At 33.3% G+C, this 13,555-nt stretch overlaps 1 long non-coding RNA gene across 1 annotated transcript; it reads left to right on the forward strand.

Annotated features, from left to right (window-relative positions):
• On the forward strand, nt 1-2,112 carry LOC132063050 (uncharacterized). Its single transcript, XR_009416321.1, has 4 exons — nt 1-196; nt 340-599; nt 885-1,000; nt 1,878-2,112. It is a non-coding gene; the product is annotated as an uncharacterized LOC132063050 (long non-coding RNA).
• The last annotated feature ends 11,443 nt before the right edge of the window (nt 2,113-13,555 follow it).

Raw genomic sequence — 13,555 nt, forward strand, 5'->3', positions numbered from 1 at the left:
ACACTGTCCTCAAGATGACAATTGAACATGTTTCTTTTTAATAATCTAACTGATGCTTTTTTTGAACATAAATCAGGATATTGGCTCCAACTACCTACATATTTTTTTGCATCGGCTCTTCCAGTAATTGCCTTTGGATAACAATTGAGCAGAGATATAGGTTCTTTGTCTTGGGAAACATCTTGATGGTATTCAGGTTATTATCTGATGATGTCCTGCAATTTTTCTCTAAAATTCTTTCCTGAAGCTTGTCTCAATTAGATTATTTTGTTATGAAGCCATATCAGCTCTAATTGAATGCTTGCTTTATTTTGTATGTTTATTTTGTTGATAATCCAGAGGTTGAAGACAATCGCAAAAACATCTGATGTCTACATTCCGCTGGTGTTGCCATGACGATAAGAATTTACACCATCTTAATTAATGTATTAAGTATACATATCCAGTAAACGTATATATTCAAACTAAGATTTCTGCTGGCAATGGATTTTCTCTGCGAAAATTGGTTAAAACAGCAGATTGAGGGCAAATTATGTTTTACGGGATTGTTAGCCAGTCTTTTCCTCAGAGTTGTTAACATGGATCGGGTTCGAGTAAAGGTAAGTTCTTTGGTGCTTTCATCAATACAGAAACTTGAATTTTTCTTACAATATATGTGGAACTTTTGTTCCTGATCTAATATCATAAACGTTTTAAAAATATATTTTGATCTACCTGATAATTAAAATAAAGTCCGAATTTTGTGCACTAAACGGTTAATTATTGGGATGAGACTCAGCTTCACTCCGATTTTTCTTGACCATTTACTGGGGTATTTCTTTTTTGCTATGAATCTTCTGGACTTTTTAATTTGTTGAAAGAATGTAAACATTTGATTTTTGCAGTTCAATTTTTTGCCGGACCTTCGCTAGATGAGCCATTTTTAGTTTTGAATTGTCCACCAGTGCGGAAAATGCTTCTTCTTGGCCATTTTCAGAATCATCGAAACTTCATACTACTGGTATTAGCTCTATATATTTATTATTTTAAGCAATAGTGAATGGAGTTTTGTTTTGTACAGACGTCGCGTGGACCAGATGATCATGATCAAACACCTTATTCTCGATTTAATTTATTTTGTAGGATGAGTAACGTACAACACTTTTGTACATTGATCAGGTCAGGCAGTTCCTGGGCCATTAAGCAGAAGAAAATGGATAATTTGGACTTGCACTTGCCGTTGTAATTTGCTTCATTTGTAAAACCACACAATTGACGGCAACAGTATGTATTCATAACCTATATCCAAAGAAAAATGTCCAAATCAATACAACATGTTGAACAAAATGTAAAGTTCATCTTCCAAGCGAATCCATCTTTTGTATTGCACAATTGACTATATTACACATGATTAGAATTGAAAGCTTTTCTGTTATCGAGGACATCCGTAGCTTACCTTCTTAAAATTTGTGACAAAGTTATCAATTGTTATGCAGGTTGGATTATATAGCTCTATTAAAGGATGGCCTACCATATTTACATTACCCGTTATGTTAATAAGAATTTACAGTTCACCACTGATTTTTTAATGAGAAGAGAGCTTTTTTTGTGTTAATATATTTTTTCAATCTGTTAGGATGTGGACAGTAGAAATAAGCTTATCTTCTTTCCTTTCTATGGACATGAAAAGGAAAGAATCTATAGTGCCTCTGTTAAAGGCTTCACCATAGGCGCTGGCCTCAAAGGTGGCCTCAGCTATCTTTGTAGTTCTCTCTCGGCTACGACGCAAAAAATTGTTGTCCTCTGTGAAGTAATGTTGTTTTTGAATCCTTAAAGCCTTCAGATCTGAATTTCACATCTATGCTTAGCTCATTTGATTTTGTTTTTTCATGTCTTAGAAAAGCGCAAATGGTCTCAAGCAGCGAAGATGCAGTTCTTACAGTAAAAGAAGCTCTAAGATATGGTTTATTCCTTGGTACTTTCCCTGGTACATTGTATCAGCTAATGAAATTGTATCCGCTTGGGGAAGTCCTTGAATGTAAAACAGTATCTATATAGATATATACACGCCTTTGTATATGTATGTGTGTGTTAATAAATTCGGTTGTTTTCAGTTTGTTAAGCATAATTATGTTCTCGCGCAAATAGATATAGTACTTTATTTGTTATCTACGTACATATGCATGTATTTATTGTATTGTATGAGTGTGTGTTTGTATGTATGTGTGCAAAAATAAAAAAATTAAATTTGTTTTTTGATTTGGTGAGATGATTAACTGTCACGACCCAACCACGTAGGCCGTGACTAGTGCCCGAGCTGGACACTCGTATACACCTGATACCTACAGTCATACACTACTAGCATGAACGAGCTGATATAAGTATAAGGGCAAAACATATGCAAGTCGAAGCTACCTATCTCCTGAAGAGTTATAACCTTTAACAGTTAATATCGCACCAAAGCCGGCAAGGTCGTCATATATATATATAGGGAACGTCCCAACAAAACATAAGCCGAGAAGGCTACCTTCATACACACTTGCCATGATAAACATATATAGCTACGCAAGCCGACAAGGTCGCCACTACAAACGGGTACGCCCCGTACACAAGTCATAACCATATAACAAAACAACAATCACACATAGACCCACACTTGTGACCACGTACCTTAAGAGTGACAACGACATCATATGACGGGATTGGCCCCGTCGTACCCCCGAACGATAACATATGTACATATCAAAACGTTATATCACGAAACTATGCTCCGAATAAAGGAGCACTCGAAATAGCCGGGTAGATATCCTAGGGGCGGATCTCGAAGAAAAGCGTGTGTCCGTACCGCGGGGCATGAAACGCGGCCCCCCCCCCCCGAAGAAAGGGGGTCGCACGAAATATGTACTGAGTAGGTAAAGCATGAAACATAGTAAATAGAATCATATCTGAGACAAGGTGAACAAGATTCAATGCAACAAACAGAGTTTCATAAAACTTGCCTTTGAACATATTTCATCTGTATCGTTCTCATATCAATGTCACTATAGTATTTCATAATCAAAGTCGCATAATCATTCGTATATAACATATATAACGTGTCCCGCCCTAGTGAGGAACTCGGTAATTATAATCATAACATCATAAACATAAGCATATACGTGTCCCGGCCCTTCAGTAAGGGACTCGGTAATAAGGAATGTATGCCCTCCTGGCCTCCATCTCCAAATCATCATATCATCATATCATCATCATCATCATCATCATATATATATATATATATAACGTGTCCCGGCCCTCTAGTGAGGGACTCGGTGAATAGTATAATGGATCGGCGCACGAGAACGTACCCTGGCCCGGGACTCAGTGAAGGATATAGCGGTAGCACGAGCAGAGTAATAAGCAACCACATATATATATATAAAACATTTTTGAGACTCAATGAATAGTAAACCAAATTAGTTCTCGGACATTAGCATGTTACATTTTATAAAAATCAAGCATACTTATGCAATTCCTTTTAAGAATAAGAACTCCTATGCATCACATACTAGTCCATCATGTAATAACTAACGAGATCATAATTCCACTATACCAACATTTTCAACATTACGGACGAATAACAATCACATGTCATACTAGAAGTTAGAGAGTGGAGTCACCCCGAGGCTCGCATTATATCTTACTTACGTCTAGGACATGCCAAAAGAAAGGAAGGAATAGGCTTTGCGTACCTTTAGCGTTTAATCGTATAATAACTTGTACTTGCCGCCCAACAACACTTATCCTATATCAAGATATCAAGAGCTACGGTTAGTCTACAAAGGATTTAAATACGCACTCTAACGCTCACAATCCCTTTCAAACATTTAGACGACGTTTCGTTCGCATTCAAACCAACTAGTGCTACAAGCTAACATTGCTAATTATTCTTTTCTTATATCATTCCAAACTTGTTTAACATGACTTAGGGAACTTGGGCAGTCCATACATCCTTCAAAACTGTTCCATACACACGGCTAAACAACACACATAACGTTTTCATTCTCGCTTAGCAATTTTCCGGTTTTAACTTGCAACAACAACAACACGTTTAATGACAACACCTTCGATGGTTCTTTGGGACCTGTTTCAACATCATCTTCATTCTTACAACCGCCCACAATTCATTTCTTAGCTTTAGCTTGAATCATTGCACTTTACCTTCACTAACGTTTGCAACAAGAATCAACATTCAACACACACAAATTACATTCTAGTACCAAAACAAATTTCCACGGTTGACCGCCTATACCCTTCAACATAATTCATTTATTTAACACCTCAATTTACATATTTAGCATGCTACAATACACCACAATGCCCATAATAACAACAGTCCAATTGTATCACATAAAACAGTCCATTAGTTCCCTAACCAAAACTACACGGCCAACATAACCACATACAAAATTCCATAATTTCATTCCTTTCATACACTCTACAACATTCTAACCATCCTTAATAAATGTACAAGAATTTAGAGCATTGCTTCATATAATCTCATCACACACGGCTCACTTCAACTTCAACAACAACAATCCAATACCAACATGCAAAATTTTATACATTCAATTCATCATAAAACACATGAAAATGATCAACTCTTACCTTGGATACTTGACCCTTCAACTTGTCCTTAACTTGTACCTTGACTTCTAACACTTGTTTTTGCTATCTCAATGGATGCCCCACGTTATAATACACCTTCCTAAGAATTTGAATTGCTTGAGAAACTTAGCTTTTTTTTTCAATTGAGTAGCCTTTCATTCTCGGCATTGTATGGCCGAGACTCTCCCTCTCTATCTCTTAATTTCTTTTGGCTTGTAAAGATGAAATGACTTAGTAGTTGAAGTGTGAATCAGCCCTTTAGTATATATATATGCAGTTCATGGGTTGGACATGTGTCCCACCCAAGTTCTTAGCCAATAAGAGTTGGCCAAATCACAAGTGGGGCCCACACGGCCACTTAAGCTTACTAATGGTGTAATTAAGTTCTTAATCTCTCTTAGTCATCCAATCTTGATCAATTAATCCTTATTTTCTAATGATGTTCTTATACCAAACGAAATCCATAGGCAACTTGTGCATAGAAACGAAATCGGAAGATAAAAATCCTTACCGGGAACCCTAAAATAGCTTTGTCTTTAATTTGTCGCACTCAGCTTTACAATGTCCCAATGTAAAGGTACGGGACATAACATTAACCTAACAGTAGATTAAGCAGAAACTTATTTGAAATTCAGGACAGCTAAGTAGAGAGCACTGCTAGCGGGTGCAATTGCAGGGCCATTAATGCTTTTTACTGGTAACACGCATCATACGTGCTTGGCGATTTACATTCTTATGCGTGCGGATGTGTTGCCATCGGGTTTTTGTAGAATAAAAGGTGCAGCGGTTGGGGCGCATATGCAAGCCTTTAACTTGGGCTCATGGAGACTTTTTCTTTATGTGTGTACCTTCTTCACAGATCCTGTAAGCATTATTTTTTTCTTTTGTGGGGACCTAATTTCATGTAAAAACATACTGCGTAACGTCTTTTTTCTTTAATTACGAGCCATATACTTCTTATGCTTTATACATATAAAACCTTATTACTACTACGGAATCTGTTTTCTTTCTTAACAATGTAAAGCTGCAAATTTTATGCATTGTTAGCACTGATTGGTGAGAAACTTTAGAGTCATGTCAAGTAAACGTTTCTTCTTTTATCTTTATATAATCTTAAGTCTTTGTGTCCTTATTTTATCCACACATAATATTTTCAATGATTTTTTGTTTTTGTGGTATTGTCCGCGCATCGCGCGAGTAAGTATACTAATTTTAGTTTAGTAGGACTGTTATTCATCTAGAGGTCAGAGGTCTACTAATTATTGTAGGAAACAAAAGTTATCAGGTAAACTTAATTATTTAGAGTGATGCCGTGTAATTATGTTTTTGTGGAGTCCAAATAAAAAACAAACATCAAATTGTTATCACAACTAATACATGTAACCAATTCTACTTCATCAATAATTTCTCCACCAAAACACTTGAAGAAATATGTCGTTGTATTTTTGTTTTTGTGGAATCTAAGTAAAAAACAAATATTAAATTGACATTATAGTTAATAACAGTAACCTAACCAATTTTCTTCATTGAGAGACTTTAACAAATCATATAATCTTCTTTTTTTGTAGAGTCCAAGTAAAAATTACATTAACATATTGAACTATCCTAAATGATGGAACAATCTAAAATTTAATTTTGAATAAGAATTTGGTCATGAATCCATTTAGGATTAACTAAAATTTTACTTTATATAAATCAGGTCCTTATATAATTTATTTTATTTTTTTACATTAGATAAAATTGTAAATAATTATTTTGCTAATCTTTAGGACTTTGAATCAACTAACATTTTGATTATTAAAACTCTCATTATTTAAATTATGTAGTTAATAATCAAATTTAAAGTCAACTAGAGGAAGAATAAGAGAAACTCCTAATATAATTCAGTTCCAAATTAAAATTTGATACTTTTCCTTTCAAATTCCAAAGACAAGCCCATATAATCTGATCATTGAATTCTCAATTACACAATAGCTATAGAGCAAACAAACTAAAAGACAAGTGATGTTAGCACTTAGCACTATATAATAGCCTATTTAGCCAAGATTATTTTTCTCCAAAAGTACTTATTTTTCTCAAAAAGTGCTTATTTTAAAAAAAAGTGAGGTGTTTGGCCAAGCTTTTGAGAGAAAATAAGTGATTTTGGGGAGTAGTAGAAGCAGTTTTTCAGAAGCTAAAAAAAGTAGTTTTTTTCCATAAGCACTTTTTTGAAAAGCACTTTTGAGAAAAATACACTTAAAAGCACTTTTTAAAAGCTTGGTCAAATACTAATTGCTGCTCAAAAGTATTTTTTAAATTAATTGGTCAAACACAAACTGTTTCTCACTAAAAGTACTTTTTTGGAAAAGCACTTTTGATTTTCAAAATAAGTTGATTTTAGAAGCTTCGCCAAACAGGGTCAAAAAAACTATACATAATAGAAAATTTAAATATTTTTAAAAATATAAATGACATTTAGAATTTTAAAGTCAAGTATGATTTTACGTTTTTATTTTCCTAAAATGTTGATAAATAATCAATTTCTAATCTCAATATTCCTTTACAAATTAAGTTATTTCACTTTTAAATAAACAAGAATTGTCGACGGAAAGAGAAAAGTTTGTCACTAATCCAATTTAGCGACGAATTAATAACAATTTATTAAAAATAAATTAGCTATGAGCAATTTAGGGACGGGTTAGCGATGAAGTTCGTATCTAAGTCCAACTTTCCTTTCCTATATAGTGTTCATTGTCAAATGAGGTACGCTCTTTGGTCACACGCAAAGCATGTACACCGAAACTAGTCATAAAATAAGATCGAGAAGAATTTAGTGTCGGCTTACTCGGTAAAATATTTAATAACGCAAATTTAGTTGGTTTTGAAGTATTAAATATTAGGAGAGTAATTAAATGTATATTCTAAATAAATATTATGAAAATTATTAAATTACAATTTCTCTAAAGTGAAATTTATTTCAAAGGGTTACAAGGCGAATAACATTTCGCTAAGGGCTTCGTCCTTTCAATATAATATAGATAGATATAAATTTAATTTGAAAATTCAAAAAAAATGATATATTAATCTATGGACATGGTAGTTAAAAACTTCTAACTTGACATTAATGGTGAATTTTTTTCTAAACTAAAATGACATTTAATTGTCGTTTTTTCTTCTTTGCCTTTTATGCTATCCAATTTCGTTTTCTTTCTTTGCCTTTTATGCTACCCAATTAATGGTGAATTTTTTCTAAACTAAAATGACATTTAATTGTCGTTTTCTTCTTTGCCTTCTATTCTAAATAAATTTTGATAATAGGGAAATAACCTTAAAGTAATACATTAAAAAGAACTCCTAAATCTTAAAAAAATGAAAGTGGGGGAAAGAAGTCCCAAAAACAGGTATGGGAAGAACACCTAAATTATAGGAAATAATTAAATATTTATTTTTAAATATTAGGAGAATAATTAAATAATCATTCCATCTATCATGAAATCTAATTGTAAAGGATAAAAAAAGCAAACGACATTTCATTAAATGCATAACTAATAGGTAATGTCCTAATCTTACAATTTTACCAAAGAAGAGTAATCTCTTTGGTGATATAATTTAAATTTTGAAGGTAGAAAAGTTGATCAATATTTCAAGGGTATATTAGTTATTCAACATTTAGCTGAAATTTTGATCGACTTTTAGACCCTTTAAAATTATATTATTTAAGTATAAGTATTATTTGGCATTGGATAGAATCGTAGTATTTAGGACTTTCTTAATAATTAGGATTTTGAAATCAACTAAAATTATGAATTTGTATTTAAGATTTGACCTTTATAATAAGGAAACTGTAATCACCCGCTAGGTCTTTTTGAGCCTTTGGACTTGTTTTCCGTAAAATACCTTTCTTTAGATTTAATATGGTATTTATAACTTGCGGAGATGGATGACATGATTTTTGAGGTAATCGGTTAAGAATCAAAGAAGATTTAGCAAAATTGGAAATCGTTAAGTTAAGGAATTTGAGAAGTTTGACTAAAGTCAACATTAGGGGTTAACGAAGTCGAATGGGAGCTTCGTCGATTCCACGAGGTCCGGAATGTAATTTATGACTTAGTCGAGCAGTTGGTTCGGATCCCGAGAGGTTCGAGTGTGATTTGGGTCATTGGTTGAGAAACTAGTTAAGTTAAGAATTTGGAGTTGGCCACGGTCAACATCGGGTCAAGACGACCCGTTCCGGTGTTTTAAGTGCGTGAGCAGGTTCATAGCGTGTTTTATGATTAAATGTATATTTGATATGTGTCCGGAAAATTCCGAATGAATTTCGGGTGTTAGATGGAAATTGTTGGAACACCCGATTTTTGCTGATTTTTTGGTGTCAGTAGTGGTCATCGCGGTTGCAACTGGAGCTCTGTTAATGCAAAGGGTTCGCGAAGGGGCTCGTCATCGCAGTTGTGAGTGTTGGTCATGTTCGCGAAGCAGGCGAAAGGGATCTGAGCCGGGTCAGCCTGAGCTATCACGATGTGGTCGTCGCGCATGCTATACTTTAGGTCGAGTTGTGTCGTGATCGCGTGATTTTGGGTCGCGGTCGCAATGAAGAAGTGGATCTGGACAGAATAAAATCCCAACTTCGAATTTCATTGTTCATAAATTGATTTTGATAGTTTGGGAGCTTTTTTTGGGGTGATTTCAAAGGCAATCTTCATATTTTAGCTCGGGGGTAAGTTTCTAACCTTACTCTAAGTATTTTCCCGTGATTCCATCTTTTATTTAGCGATTTCATCCATGATTTGGTCTTAAAATTGGGAATGAGATTTTTCGTAAAATGTTGAATTGAAGGTCGATTTTTGTGATTAGATTTTGATGATTTTCGAGATTCTTTTCCTTTAGGCTATGGGTAAGTTGATTTTGCGATGAAATTACAGTATTGACCTTCAAGCCTCGAGATTGATTTTTTAGTAGACTTTTTGGACCCAAAATATTAGCATAGCAATATTGATAAGATTCGACTTGCGGAAAACCCGAAATCAAACAACAAACGCGAAAATTAAGATAGTAAGAATCAAGGGATGAGATTGAAGAAATTGGAGATGATAATAGAAAAAGAAGGGATCAATTCATTTATCTATTGTGACTAATCAACATAGGACTTGATACCTACACCTATTAATCAACAATCCAAGATGAATACAATCTAAGGAAGAAGAGAAACTTGAACTCATACATGGAAATCTAATCCAAGAGAGGCTCAAATCAAAGAGTTAAGGAAATCCACCCACTAATGACTAATCACTAACCTAAACTCCATAAGGGAGAAACTACACTCAAAAGAGTTTCATCACAAATCTCAAGCTAAGGAAGGAAAATAGGCTAAGGCAAGCTTATATAGTTTGCCTTTACATGCATAGCCACAATTATTTAACTACTAGCCACATTTAGCATTTAACTACTATTCCTTATTACAATAAAGGTCCAAAAGTGGCCTTTGCGGAAACTCAACATTGGGCCTTCACACGCCCAATTGAACTCTTAGCCACTTTTTGTGGCTTCCATCTTTTGGCCCTCATCTTTATGTCTCTTCCAACCAATCATCCACACCATGTATGCCCTTGTGAATTGTCCTCCCATGGCCTCCAAAGGACCTATCTTCATCATCAAAGGGTGTGTGACATAGAAATGTGCTTCCAAAGCTCTAACACAGATTTTAGCCCTCATAATCGCCCATGAGCTTCCTAGGATCATATCATCCTCCCCTTCTTGAAAAGAATTCATCTTCGAATCCGAACCTATAAAAACCCAAGGGAAGACATTCGAAAACATGGTCCTCAAAGCATGAGGCTTAGCACAAAAGGCAATAATCATACTCTCACTCCAATGAGGGATAAACTTATGGTGCAACCACACATCAATAATTATCATGAATAAAATCCGCACATATGAGGTATCAAGAAGTTGATTCCTCCAAGGTTCATGAAATAAGGATAAAGTGAAGAAACCAAGGGATTCAAAATATGAAGCATGCAATACTATAGTGGTTCTATTCAACATGAAGCACATTGGATTCTCATTTTTCAAACAAGAACTCCTCCAGGGTAGTGTCAATACTAACTCACACAAAGTATCACTGGGATCAAAAAGGAAGAATATCCACATATCATGGTCAAGAACACAACTATCTATTCCATAAGAACCCATCTCAACATAAGATGCACCCCTAACATAAGCATGAGCGTCATCATATGCAAATAAGTAGTAAATAAAGGTGTCACGCAAAATAACTTCCTCATCTATGTAATCCTCAAATGTAGCCTCACTACTAGGTTCAAGAACAAGATCAATCATGCTACTAAGATTTTGAACATACAAGGAAGAATTAGCAATTTGTAAACAAGTTTCACCTTCTTTTTCAACACATTTCTTTCCAACAAGTGTATTACAATCCCCCAAAGGAAGGTGTCCATCATAGGGAAGAGTTTTATAATTCCATAGTGGGTTACTAAACACCCTTTAGTCTCCAAAGGTGGCTACAATTTCAACATTACAATACGCACTATGTTCCTCACTTTCAATAGTCATGTCATCATCAACTAAGACATTATCTTTAAAGAGAGAACAATCAATAAATGATGAGGATGCAAAACATGTGATTTCACTTTCAAAAAGATAAACGTCATTCTTCAAAGCATTTTCATTCATATGACTATCTACATGACACACAACACTATCATAATATTGAGTCTCATCAAATGTCAATAAGGTGAGATCATGGGACTCATCTTCATACGTATCAAATAAGGGTGGTGTGTCATATTCACATCCTTTCACACTATCAACTTGGTCAAATTCATCACTAATTTGAGGCATATAAAACACATCACAATATTCCCCAATTAGTGGACTATTAATACTAGCAAGTTGATCAATACAAGTACCCACACTAGTTGGACTCAAATTGATCTTGCTAGAAGAGTCAATCTGGTCATCAATAGGATCAACTAGTGGGTGAGCAATCATATCACAAGACAATGCACTAACATTCAATTCACAAGTGTCAACACTAGGTGGACACAAATCGACCTTACAAGAAGAATCAATTCGGTCATCAAAATGATCAACTAGTGTTGGAACACCCATATCAACTACATTGTCAACAATCATTAAAGATCTAAGCTCAACACATGGTAAAGATTCATCAAGATCACATAAGGATAAGATATCACTCACACTCAAGTCAACATGCTCATTCACAAGATTTGGAGTGTCAAGATTAGCTATTTTATCTTGAAGTGCACACACAACATCTTTTTTACCTAGGTTTTCATCCTTGAAGCACATTTGCTTATTTTCCACGCCTTCAATAGCCTCGTATATTTTCAAAGCTTGAGGCTCTTCACTTGGCTTGCCTCTAAGAATACCTGCACCATCATCAAGACAACTAGTGTCACGACCCAACCCGTCGTGATGGCACCCGCTCTAATCCCCCTAGTGGGCGAACCATCCCCTTAACCAAATTCTCAATCGTTAACCAGTTATAAATCAATAACAATGGAGAATATCATAAAACTGTCTAGTCATGCCGTAAATAAATAAAAGTACGAAATTATACGCTATTACACAAAGATCCGAAAGTCATCGTATAAGGACTCTAAAACATAAAGCTGTCTAAGAATAACTAACTGTCTATAAATGTCATAATGTTTGGAAAGTAAGTAGACATCAATAATGAAAGATCTTCAAGCGGCATGACATGAATAGGAGCTCACTCTCTGATCTGAACGGGAAATGGCCTCAGGCTAAATGTGAGGTCTGGACGAAGTCTCTAGCACACAATCTGCACTCAAATAAAAAGTGCAGCAAGGTAGTATCAGTACAAACACTATGTACCGGTAGATATCAATCGGCCGACTAAGATTAGTATCATGCATACGTTCATAAAATCAACAGAATAGGCAGATAGGCACAACAACATAACAATAGCAATAACAGTCATCAACCCATCACAAGATTAAGTTAAGTCCAATGCAATGCAATGCAACCGATGATAGTATCTCAACCGTACACACATGCTAAAGGCAATTTTCGCCCAATAGTCATGACCTGCAGGGGACTCATGGTGTCCATGTACAACTCGCTCCGGAACTAACCTTCCACATCTTCACCCCCTGTCAATTGTGCCTTAAACTAGGCCACATCCTTACCCCCTGTCAAATGTGCCTTACACACACACACATATATATATATATATATATATATATATATATATATATATATATATATATATATATATATATATATATATATATATATATATATATATATATATATATATATATATATATATATATATATATATATATATATATATATATATATATATATATATATATATATATATATATATATATATATATATATATATATATATATATATATATATATATATATATATATATATATATATATATATATATATATATATATATATATATATATATATATATATATATATATATATATATATATATATATATATATATATATATATATATATATATATATATATATATATATATATATATATATATATATATATATATATATATATATATATATATATATATATATATATATATATATATATATATATATATATATATATATATATATATATATATATATATATATATATATATATATATATATATATATATATATATATATATATATATATATATATATATATATATATATATATATATATATATATATATATATATATATATATATATATATATATATATATATATATATATATATATATATATATATATATATATATATATATATATATATATATATATATATATATATATATATATATATATATATATATATATATGTACTTGATCACAAGATGAATCTCAACGTATTTCCAGTTCAACACCCAATATGAAAT

Source organism: Lycium ferocissimum, chromosome 7, assembly GCF_029784015.1.
Source record: "Lycium ferocissimum isolate CSIRO_LF1 chromosome 7, AGI_CSIRO_Lferr_CH_V1, whole genome shotgun sequence".
Lineage (NCBI taxonomy): Eukaryota > Viridiplantae > Streptophyta > Magnoliopsida > Solanales > Solanaceae > Lycium > Lycium ferocissimum.